This window comes from Lissotriton vulgaris, chromosome 6, assembly GCF_964263255.1.
Source record: "Lissotriton vulgaris chromosome 6, aLisVul1.2, whole genome shotgun sequence".
NCBI lineage: Eukaryota > Metazoa > Chordata > Amphibia > Caudata > Salamandridae > Lissotriton > Lissotriton vulgaris.
The window spans coordinates 1,182,033,095-1,182,046,053 of NC_141694.1; the positions used below are offsets into that span (position 1 = coordinate 1,182,033,095).

The window sequence follows — 12,959 nt, forward strand, 5'->3', positions numbered from 1 at the left end:
ATCTAAGAGAGATAACACCCTGACCACAATTATCATATATAGCGCTGCATTTCTTGACCTTGTTCTGTGTGTAAAAGATGGCACGTGGGAATTTGGAAGGCTCTGAAGCTACAGTGGAGGTGCTATTATGTACAATAGAATTCTGTTCACTTGGTGAATACCAGTTTCTGATGTGACTCAAGATGGCAGCTGCTCTATTTACATATTATGCGCCTTGAAATGGCTTTAAAGCAAATCTTCCACATTTTGGCCAGTGCTGGAACTCCTCAACCACGTTCTGACAGTGGGAAACCTCCAGTAAAAGTTACTATTAACCTTATGAATGCAGGCAAGCTGCAAATGCAATATAGCTCCCAGATGGCAAGCGAAAAACATGTTGAACTTATAAGGGATTCGCAACTGCACACAACAATGAAAGAAAGCGTTTTGCATAAACTAATCTAAAATTGAATGTTTTTCTGCCACTGCTTCAAACAAAGCCAGGCTGCCTCGTTCGTTACACATGCTTCCTTCACTAGATAAGCAGCAGCCAAATCAAGTGGTACAATAATACTGTTAGCCGCAAATACTTGAGCCACACCAAACATAGGGATTTGCCATGGAAAAAAGAGGACTTGTACACTCACGGATGGAGTGGCTACTACGCTTCTTGGCAGGCTGCCCCAGAGTATTATAGTTGCCCTTGCTGGTGCATGGCTGAATCGATGCATGCGACACACAACTATGCATCTCCCCATCAAGCCTGGGGTTCCTCATCAGAAACAATACAACTCACTGGTTTGCAGGAATTAAGACACATTTGCTGAGCCGGAATCGGGCAGTGCACCCATTGTGCTGTGGTATCTCTCTCTCCCAGTCAGAAAAACATTTATTTTTCTGCACCAGGCTACCTGGGGTCAGCCATGAATGAACATTAAAAAAAAGAACGACTTTCGAAGCGTGATTTCTGCATACGCTGCTGTGTCACTCTAGTTCATCCACACAAATGCTGTTTCTACTATTTGGTGGCCCATAACAAGTTCAACGACAAGCTTTGACCTATCAACCTCCCCTATGTCCAATGGGGTGGCGTTCTCTGGGCGAGGGGTTCCAAGGTATCCAACAAAGGGCTGTTGTTTTCTGGAGTGGGCCTAAAACGTGGGTACCGGAAGTGCAAGCATTGAAGTTAGTCAACACATTGCGATGGTCAATTGTGATCATCATTGCTTGGCCTGTTCCACACATCAAAGAAGATACCGGTGCCAACCATGACATCTCAAAAGACTCAAAAAATTTCACCAACCCTTGAAAAGAGAGATGAAACCAAATAGCAGTAGGCCCCAACCACGTGTCAAACCCACTGAAGTGCACACAAGTTAATCAATCTGGTCAATAAATTGTTCTGACACAAGATCTCTGCATTCAGGCCTCTTCTAAGACACACCTTAAATGGAAAGGTGAGGAAAATAGTGGATACCCAAAAGGCTTTTTATGAGAGAAAAGAGAGTAAGGGCTTTATTTAGAGTTCGGCAGACTGGATACTCTGTCACAAACGTGGCACATATCCAGTCCACTGTATTACAATTGTGTTCTAGCCTATAGCGCTTGTGCCACATCAACTGGCTATCCACCGCCTTTTGGTGGAATAGCCAGATAGCCAAATCAGAACCTTGGTCTCTAAAAACATTCTTTCAATCTCCTCCATAAAACTGCACATTTCCTCGATTTTCAGGTACTTTTCTGCTCATATTTACTTCCTGCAGTTCGGATGTTGTACATATGAGAGGTACGCCCTGCACCTGCTGTGGGGTGGGGAGGGTGTCCACTGGAGGGCAGGCTCCTGGGGTGGCGAGGGAGTGTTGCGTGCTTCCCTGGTGCTGTAAAAGTGGATCTGGTGAAAGAAAGCCTCTTCTCACGGTCTGTGCTGTGTCCCTGAGCCCCAGTGTTTTTACCAGGTGAAATGAAATGAAATGAAATGAAATGAAATGAAAAAAATATTTCTAAAGCGCACTGCGGCCAAGCGGCTTCCTGGCGCTAGGGGCAAATCAGTATAAACAGAGGATCCCAGAGAATTTAACCAGGGAAGGCCTGAAGGAAAAGAAAAGTTTTGAGGGCTTTACGAAAGTGTGAAAAAATAGGGATAGAACGAATAGAAAGAGGGAGATTGTTCCAGATCTGGGGGGCCCGCACGGAGAATCGGGTGCCCCCGGTGCGGGATTTGCGAAAACGTGGGACGTGAAGAAGGGAAAGGGAAGAAGAGCGAAGGGAGCGGCTGGGGGCATGGGAAGAGATTAAAGAGTTAATGAAAAGCGGGGCAGAGCGAGAGTGCGCCCGAAAGGCCAAACAGGCAAGTTTGAACTGGGACCTAAGGTGAACCGGAAGCCAATGGAGGGTCTTAAGGGCCGGGGAGATGTGGGCAGATTTAGGAAGATGAAGGATGAGGCGGGCCGCCTGGTTTTGGATAGCTTGGAGACGGCGAGTCTCGTAGGCAGGAATGCCTACGTACAAGCCGTTTCCATAATCCAGGCGGGATGTGATCAAGGCCGTGATAATGGTTTTGAGGGCGTCAACAGAAAAGAACCGGGAGATCTTACGGATAAGGCGAAGGGAAGAAAAACAAGAGGACACAACGGAACTAATTTGGGCATGCATGGATAGGTCATTGCTGATCTTGATGCCCAAAGTCCGGACAGAGGGAACAGGGGAGGGAGGGGGGCCAAAAGAAAGGGGCCAGTGAACGGAGGACCAAGGATTAGACGAGCCACCAGTAAGGACGAGCTCTGTCTTATCGGGATTGAGCTTCAAATGATTGAAGCTCATCCACTGAGAAATGAAGACAAGAGTGGAGCAGAATTTAGGAAGAGAGTCAGCAGGGGATGAGATATCAAAGACGAGCTGGAGGTCGTCTGCGTAGTTGTACACCGAGACCCCCAGCTCAAGAAGGGAGGAAACAAGAGGGCGGATGTAGAGGTTGAAAAGAAGGGGGGAAAGAGAGGAACCCTGTGGGACCCCAGAAGTGACCGGAAGGGGAGGAGCAGAAAAATCAGAGAGGTGGACTGCCTGTGATCTGCCCTGAAGAAAGGACGCGATCCAGGAGAGGGCCGTGCCCTGGATGCCCGCTGCGCTGACACGGTCGAGAAGGATGGCATGATCGACCGTGTCAAATGCAGCGGACAAGTCCAAAAGGACCAGGGCCTGGGGGAGGTTACTGTCGGCCTTCCCCTTGAGTTCATCCAGGACCGCGAGGACCACACTCTCAGTGGAGTGGCCGGGTCGGAAACCCGCCTGGTGGGAGGCCAGGAGATGGTTGTCCTCAATGTAGGCGGAGAGGCAAGAAGTCAGAGTCGCTGGTTCAAAAACGGAGAACTTTAGGTCACTTCGGTGGTGTGCTATACCCCAAGGATACTGTTCCAACTGACTCATAATAAGACCCTTAATCGAGTTTCCTCACTTTATCAGTTTCAGAAAATCCTGCCCAGCCACATTCTAATGAAATCCCATGCATCAGATGTACCAACGCTTGCCAACATCTGGGTCAAAGTCACAATTCCTCAAAATACATGGTTACCAGCTCGCTAGGTCATGGAATATAGCCCATCCAGTGCAACACACATTCTGCAGGTTACTATTTCACCCTGTTTGGAGTTCCCAAGATCACCTATAACCGTGCCAGTTCCTGCCACCAGGTGCTTTTATTATTCTAACTGCCCTATGATCCTCTCCGCTTCCATGATCAAAGTCCCCAAGTGCCCTGGCTCTCAAGAACTGCTGAATGGTTGTTCTCAAATAAATGCCAAAGGTGGGCTGAGGGAGAACATTTTATCTGCTTATTGAAGACATACGCAGCGTCACGTCGCAGAATGTTTTATCCTCCTTCCAAAGTCGATTTCCCCTGGCACGTGACATTCAGCTTCAGAGCCTGGCAGCTAAATAACAGAAAGTGAACTGGAGGAATCAATACAGTCCAAATGATTTAACAGAAAATGCCTGCTCCACCGTCACCAGAGGGAAACGTCTGAACGAGCCTGGCAGCATCTATCAGCATTTGGAGGCGATGGATACGCAAGAGTGGTCTTCATTCGTCGCAGTAACAGCTCTAATATCCTCTTCACAGAATCTTTTGTGCCTACCCCAAAAAAAGCTACAGGGTAGTGCATTGTGCGTGAGGCGGAATGAAAAAGAATAACATGCTCCATCTTCCACAAACAAAGAAATTGAAGTGATTGAAGAATAAAAAATGCAGAATCAAATACAAAGGGTATGAAGCAGTGCACTTTAATAACAAGGAACACAAAATAGCACAATGACAAACAAGCACTGGCACAGCCAACAGCTCTCACCCATGACACAAATTGGCCTTGACAATGCTTATCACGCATGATAATACCCGTCCCCCACCTTCGACACCCCCCCCCACCACCACCCACCTCCTCAGCCAGATGGTCGCCATGCATGCATGCACGGCAGCCATCTTAGAATGGCATTCTGTGTATAAATGTTTTTCATAAAACAAAATAGAAAGCAGCCCAAGGTAGCGCATATTTGTACAAGTGCAAAACTATCTTGGAATGATTTGTAATACCACTTAAAGAAGCCCACCTGCCGACCCAGCGGTGGATGGCCCCGAGCAGCGAAGCGGTTAGGGGGGCAGTGGGCACAGAGGAGGATACTGCTTCATTAGGAAACAGTGGGGGGGACAAAGGAGGCTGCAGCAGGGAGAGACCAACCTAGGAAGCCTAACACCTCAGGAACAGCAATAGAAGGTTCAGAACTCAGCATTGAAAAGATACAACTTATCCCATGTTATATATTGATACCAAAATAAGTGTAACACACACAGCAATAAGAAGTAATGCCATCGAACCAGGAGCAGAGAACTGAGATAGACATGATGCAACATCCTCTCTTAATCTATTTTGCATGCAATATGTCTGTTTGCCATAAAACAGCTAGAGCAGTCTGCTGGCAAGGCCTAAAGAGGTTCTGTCAATAGTAAAGTTTGAGGGTCCAGTAGGTAGTTTTTTGTCAGATCGTTAAATGATCATTAGACACAAGGGGAATGCATCATATGTAGGCCGGGGCAGGATAGTCACTTATTCTAGATGTAATGTGGATCTTTGTTTTGGATGGATCAAAATGTAAAAGTGATAAATAAGCAGCAGGCTAACCAACAGTTTAAACTCAAGAGAAAGAAGCAGGTAAATCCAGCATGCAAATTAAAAGCCTAATAAAAACCAACCTTTTGAAATGACCCTCACCTCAAAAAAAGATAATTGGTTCTTGAACCGTTTTAGTTCCGGCTGGCAGGGGAGCTTTTTTTGCCCCCTCAGTGCGGAAGTATGCAGGAGGAGGGGGCTGACGAGTCATTAGCCTTGTGTTTCTGTACCCAGAATTAAAGGAACCAGAGTTTGCAAACCTGATTATGCAGGGCCTGAACACACCAAGAAACGCCTTGCTGCCCAGAACGGTATCCCCTCTGAGGATAGAGCTCTGTGCATCTCTAAAAAAACGAGCTTTTAAAGTAACAATTCTTTCTTTAAATAATTAACACAGACAAGAAAGACCAAGCAATAAATTCAAAAAGAAGAGGAGAAAATAATGATGATGATGAGGATGAATCCCAAATGCAAAAATCGCACTCGCTAAGGGCCAGATTCTCAGAATCTGGCCCTTTGCGAGCCGATTTCGGCTTCATGAATAAGGCTGATAAGTTATTAAAGTCTGCTTTTAAATCTAAATCACAATTAGATTTATCGACGATCCTCCCTGTCACCCTGACCCCTCCCCCCAAAAAAAACACACCTTCCTGCAGTATTTATTTTTCAAAGAATTTTGTAATTTTTTTCAAAGAATTCTGCTAGGAGGGTTCCAAAGAGAAATGTCGCTTTAGAATCCGTTATTCGATCCCAGTGATTTATTGCATGTCTTTAAAATGATTTCCTTCTCTTGCAGGGTATTTTGTAGTTATTAAATGGCACAGGATATTGAGTTCTCAGGAGATTTATTAGAATTTACTCTTTAAAGATGATTAGCCACCTAGAGGGGCTTTTGCTGGTCGGTGATTTCTCAGCTCCTGCTCTGAAGGAGATCGGACATCACAGGTGAATTATGGGAGCTATCATAGATCACTGAACCAAGGGCACAGACCTGTCACATCATGGCTGATGCCTGCTCGTCCAAATGCCTCAAAAATAAGGCTCAGCTTAAAAAGGCCAGCGACGAAGAGAGGCATTGTAGGGCACGTCTAGCATGGTGCTATTGACCTCTGAACTTTAGGTTACCAGTTCAAGTACGGCGGCAGGACCAGCGTTTGTATAGGGCAAGGCAAGTAAGAACTAGGCCTTTATGTGGTGCCAAATTCCTACAACATGCTGGGAAATGAGCTTATTTTCAATTTATACACGCTCACCAGCCTGGACAGCTGAAAAGGTGGACTATTCCTGGTTGGCAGGGACCAAAAATATTTTTCGTTTTGTCATCACGTGGTCTGGTTCTCTCAGTAAAATAAACATAATAAATAAATGGCAGTCTCAGTGGGTTTTTCATAGGAGAAGTGGGCCACGCGGTCACACCAAACTCCTCACACACTACCTGGCACATTTTGACCACCCGTTTCACCAAAGACCAAGGATTTAATGTGCACGGACCGTAGATCCACTTTTCTCTTGTTTGATCCCATGCTGAGATGGGATCATGAAACCGACTGGCCTGAGGAGGGTATTATATGCCACTGCATACCGAAGTCAGTCGATCTGTGGATATGGGTGTGCACAGGGACACAAACGATGATTGTGTCGCTCAAAATCTGCCCAGTATCATCCCAAACTGTATTGCATACATTGCACATTAGGCTTAGCTGTGAGCATAGATCCAGCTTCTATCTAAGTGCAGACCTCTGTATCCTAAATAGCTGCAGCAAAATGTTTAGACAATCTCAAGGGCTCCACATCACAGAGTAGAGATCCTCCATGGCTGCAGAGTGCATGGTTGACATACTCGCTTGCTGTAAAGCACCAGTTACACATTTTTTCCTGGCTAAAGTACACAGGGCTTAAACACCCTAAACTGCAGAGGACTGGTTACAAATGCTACCTAGATTTAGATCACAGGAAATACAGCCACAGGTGTCAGAGTATCCACTTGTGCTTCCAGGGGCACACAGGAGCTACATCGCTGGCTGCTTCCAGAGCCTCCATTAAGTAGAGAATGTTTATTTACAGAATTAACACGTCCCGTGAAAACAATTGGCTTTGCCAAACTTTTGCAATCTGACAACTAGCTGGCTAAGCATCATACACTTAACAACCTTTATACGAGGTGGCTAAAAAGTAACACAAAACAACTTCACAGCCTCGTACCAACTTTCAATGTTTGTGGTGAACCATTGGGAGGAATATGAATAGCCTCCACTCCACCTAAGCAACTGCGAGTCCATTTCTGTAACTGACAGAAGCCTACAAAACAGAATAATTGGAAGCATACTCTCTGATCTCATCAAGATGGCTGCCATGTTACAACCAACTCAACTCAGTAAAATGACTACTCACAAACCTCTCTGTCCCAACCTGGTTGTCAGTGCTTTAAATAGACAGACCGTTCTAGTGGGAGACTAACAAAACTCTTCCATTAGAAATGCTTGTGCATAAAAAAAACCTGCTGGTAGTTAATCAGGACAAACCTACCCTCATTAATAGGTCTGGACTTCAGCAAGATGAGCAAAGCAGCCGCAACCCAAGCAGCTCAAGTGCATTAGATGTGTGTGCCCTAGTCCTGCCAGGATAGCTGAGATTTCTGCTCGAGCCCAGAGGGCAGTGCTTTTGGTCTCCTTCCAGGACTCATAGTCTGGTTTTGTTAGAACATTAAAAATACATTCAGAGATGCCTGCTACTGCATGCATGGTGGGCATCTGTAAATATATTTTGTTTTCCATTAAGAAAAATATATTCAAAGTTGGCTGTTGCAAGAAGCATATGCGGCAGTCATCCTTGAATATATTTTGTTAACGCATAATATAATAAATTCACAGATGCTAGCCAAGCACATGTGCACGTGAATGGGTGGACATCTTGGAATGGTTAAAAATTATTTTAAGATGGCTATCGGGCGGGCAGTGCTTAGAGCACAAGGTTTCGTGTGGGGTGGGTTATTTTTTGATAAACAACGGGCAATGGAAGAGAAGCGCTGGGAGCAGGGAACGACAGATGGGGAACAATACACTTCAATAATACAAGTGTTCGACATCAAGCAATGGAAGGATACAAGCCATACAGTCAAAGTACAGCAAGAGCGAAATGCTCCAGAGCAGGACAGACACCAGAATAGGGAAGAAAGCCACCAATCACGAGTAAGGGGCTGACCCAAATCTATGCATTGTTTTGAATCGAACATAAACATATCTAACAGCTTTCGGTAGGCAAGACTGCTAAAACAATTTGGGTTATTCCGTAAAAAGGGAAAAACGTAGAATACAAGAGGAAATGTGGAACTCTTTTAAGTCTTACTGTTAAGGAGCAGAAGAAGGTTAGGATGAGGCAAGGAACTGGAGGTAGGGCAACCACCAAGGTATTCATAATAGTCCAAGTATCACCCCTCCCAGTCCAAACAGAGACTTAGCCAGATGACCCGATCCAGTGCCAGATAAGATTCAGCATTGCCAGGTGATTCAGATAATTGGAGAACTATAATAACAATTTACTTTAAATATCTGGGTAATACAGACTGGACTGTAAAGAGTTCTTAGCTGAGCACTGGCCTAGGACATGTATAGAATTCTTCACTGAAGATTTCAGAATAAACTTAGCGAAGGAGTGGGCAAAATTCAATTTGGTAAATTGTCACTATGTGCTGGCTTAGTTGTCTTCTGAATTCAGACAAGTTAGAGAAGGGTGGCCTGATCCAATATTCTGTGTCGGCTCGTCAGCAGGGGTTGGGAGTTTATAAAATGTATCTCACTGACTATATATTTGTCCAGGAAAATAGTATAAGTATTAAATAACATGACGTGCAGAGTTGCTATGTTAGGGTGACAACCATTAAGTGGGGTACGATATGATGGTAAAAGGCTGAGATATGTTCTGATTGTACGCAAGCTATGTCATCATATATAAATATATACATGATCTTGCTATATAGAAATAGATCTTTGATCATTTCCTTCCTCTGTACTGTTACTGGAGAAAACGAATAAAGTATGTTTAAAAAAAGAAAAGAGAAAGGGTGGCCTGATGTAAACAGTATATGAACTATCTGATCCACAAACAGGGGGTGCGGTTGAGCATACCCGCTAGGCCGAAACTTAAGCCTGAGTTTATTTTGTCTTAGAATATTTTTTTCAAGCAAATGGCAGATAAAATAATTTAATAATGATTCAAATATATACTGCACTGTCTTCAACAAGTGATGTATTCTTATTTTCTCCCCCAAAAATTTGATACACATCAAAATGATAATTTGTTTTCATTGATGTTAAAATATGCAAAGTAAAATAGCTTAATATACATCCATATGCTGGTGGGTACTGAAAATAATATCAATTGCGAAACATCGGCATGGTTCTAAATTTGTAGTAATGTTCATACAACAATGGGAGTCTAGTGGTGCATTGTCACACTCATATAAAATACTAGACATCCATGTGAAAAACGGAGGCTTGGGAGAATGGTTTGTCCAATTTACCTGTGCACAAATAGACTTCTAATTATTTTTTGGTTCTGTTTTCCACATTTCTGAATCGCGCTTTCAGCGAGCTCTTGGAAACCAGCTTGCTTGTCTGCACCTTACTTATAGAGGATTTGATCACATGGCTCGCCTGAAAATTCATAGCAAACATTTTGCGCCACAGGGCAAGTTTTCAGATCCGCTTTTATGGATGTTCTTTTTTATGACTCTGAATAAAGTTATATGATATGATATATGAACAGATCCATGTCTGGCTGCTATTTGAGAAGAGTAAGACTTTAACTGGAGTGCTGCACCTTATAATAAATGTGCCTGATTCCTAATGGGCCTCCGTACTCCCAGCAGAGGCCCGGCAGGCTTGGCGGGGACTCCGCAATCATGGTGGGAGCCACAAATGCGGGGCCCCTGCCACGACTGTGGGGCCTTCCCCGGAGTCCGGAGGCCCTTTGTGAATCAGGCCCAAAGTTGGGTTAAACACCGTTGTCTTTCACCAAAGAGCACCATACATACAGGGAAAAATCAACAACAACACAAAGTCAGCCATTTTCTCCAGCTCTGGGTTATAACTATGGCATCATATGCGAGGCCTTGGAAGGACTAATCTCATAATTAGGGATCCCAGTTTTGTGGTATTTATTTTTTTAACATTTCCTTCTGTATTCATCCATATTTCTTTTTTGGCCTTTTTATCTGTATTTATCCATATTTATTTTGTGTTTTGCGTATAAATGAAGTTGAAAAACTGTTTGTTTCCATATTTATTTAACTGATAGACGCGCACTCATACTTTGATGTCTGGCGTGTTTTAGCTATTTAATCTGTCAAATATTACATGTCAATACATCCACTGGCGAATACTAGCAGTATACCATAAATGTACGTTGACAGTTGCCGTCATTTAAAGAAATTTCATCCTGTTTTTTAATTCCCCATGCTGTCTATCAGTCCAGTTTCTGGCCTATAATTCATGAAAGTCAGCACAGAGAGTCACTTAAAAGAAGCACAATTCTCAGTATTCATCCACTTTTAATAATAAAAGTAGACAGAAAACGCATTGTTTTCCTGTCTGTCTTTAGCTGTAAAAATGGAAAACAGGGAGCCTTACTCATAATCAAACTTCTCATGGCATTCTAATGCCATCATACTATAAACATGGCTTACAGTTACAGCCTCACAATGAAATAGGGTCATTATAATTGTTAAACTATTGTAACTTTTTTACTGCTCAAAATTTTAGTGGTACCGTTCCAGCATTGGCTGGCTCTTCCTACATCGTGGCATCACCTAGTCTTCAGAGGAAGTAAAAACATCATGCTTTTTGTTTATAAATGCCATCCTCCCACACATTCTCTCTGAACTCATATTTCCTTATCCAATAACAATGTCAACAACCTCTTTTCTTAATGGATCAAGAAGCCGTTGATCATCCTGTCCGACCCATAAAGCTGCCATGTTTTATGGGTGGCTCCATTAGCTCCCCTTGGAACAGCAATTCATTTATCAATGTCTTCAAGTAAAGTGAACTAGTCACACTCTTGGAAGAGTTGTGGGTCCTCCACTGCAAGCACGTATGCGAACCCCGCCTCCTGTTGTATTTATTATTGGGATTAGGGATTGCTACAATCCAGGATTGACTATCTATGGGATAAACCGACATCTACACCAATTTCGTAGGAATGAAGGAAAATGTTACGGGAGTAAAAAACTACTAGTCTTAAGGTACTCCTAAATAAAAAGGACAGTAACCTCACACATTCTAGGTTTCTGTTCTCATTGGGATCACAAAGAGTCTGACGTGAAATAGTACATCAGTAACCGCCAGCAAGAACGGAAAATTGTGGTCAATAAAGGTTCCATACAAAGAGAAACAGCAATTAAAATGATTGGAGACACCAACATTTTCAAAATGTAATTCCATTCTATTTGGCTCTTGATGCAGCTCTAGGATGACCAGCACCATCCATGAAATTAAAGACACGATTTCCCACCCTGGGCTTTCATGTGATAACCTAATGCATTCTGGGTGTTGTAGGCTTGTTGTGTTTCCATTGAACTAATTTGATTAATACTCCATGAAAACAGTGTCTTGTAGGTAAAGAGTTTAGGACTGGAGACAGTGTACATAGTGACCTGGAGTTAGGTGGGTATCCATGAAGCCCAATTCAGTTGCAGCTCCTTTAATTCACAACGGCGTATAGCAGTACCTATTTCACCATGCCCACTGCCACGTTTATCCACTGAGACAGTGGGAATCCCATCTGCTCAAGTTTTGTTATTCCATGATCATTCAGTAGCACTGTCTGTGGGATAAAGGTGCAGCAATGCATTTTCCTAAAGTAGACCCTGCCTGACATTCATTGTACAAAAGACAATGGTCCCTATATGTGGACAGGATAGCAAAAAATAATAATCATACACCTAATAAGTAGTATGTTTCTTTGTCCAGCCGGACAAGAATTTTATTTTAAATGATCAAGTTCATAGAGAGAGTTTTAAGACCAAGATAACAAGTGGGCACAGCCGTGACCCACAACATTTAAGACAAAACAACAAAGAAATGGCCAAAAAGGCAAAGCGAAAATCTGTCTGTATACTATTGTTCAGTGCTACAGACTCAATCTCTTAAACATAACCATACTATTGCGTCAAACAATATAGCATTCATCATATTGCATATGGGGTTTTTTGTCGACGACGTTTCGATGCCTTTTTAAATTATGACATCATCATCAGGACAAGAATTATCAGCATTATAGTTTTGTTCAACAATTATTAACACAATGCCTATTTTCGCATTAATGTCGGTTTACTTGCTGGTTGTCTCGTTCTGGGTTATTGAGGAGAAACCGAAGTGAGCTCACATCCATCGGACTCCCGTATTAGCCACAGTGCTCCTGCCAATACAAATTGAGCCATCGCGCTCCACTCCTGGCGTTTCCACACAACCTTGATGGAAGCCCCGGAATTGTTTTGAAAGAATGCCATTAGCCTGTAGCACTGAACAATAGTATACAGACAGATTTTCGCTTTGCCTTTTTGGCCATTTCTTTGTTGTTTTGTCTTAAATGTTGTGGGTCACGGCTGTGCCCACTTGTTATCTTGGTCTTAAAACTCTCCCTATGAACTTGATCATTTAAAATAAAATTCTTGTCCGGCTGGACAATGAAACATACTACTTATTAGGTGTATGATTATTATTTTTTGCTATCCTGTCCACATATAGGGACCATTGTCTTTTGTAAATTGATACTGCCCAAGGTCCCTATGATATACCTTTTGGGTTCCCTTGTTCTTGTGAAAAT

General features: G+C 43.2%; 1 protein-coding gene across 4 annotated transcripts in view; it reads right to left on the minus strand.

Moving 5' to 3' along the window:
* UTRN (utrophin) overlaps window positions 1–12,959 on the minus strand; it is a 1,497,630-nt gene that overhangs the window by 655,526 nt on the left and 829,145 nt on the right. The window lies entirely within an intron of this gene.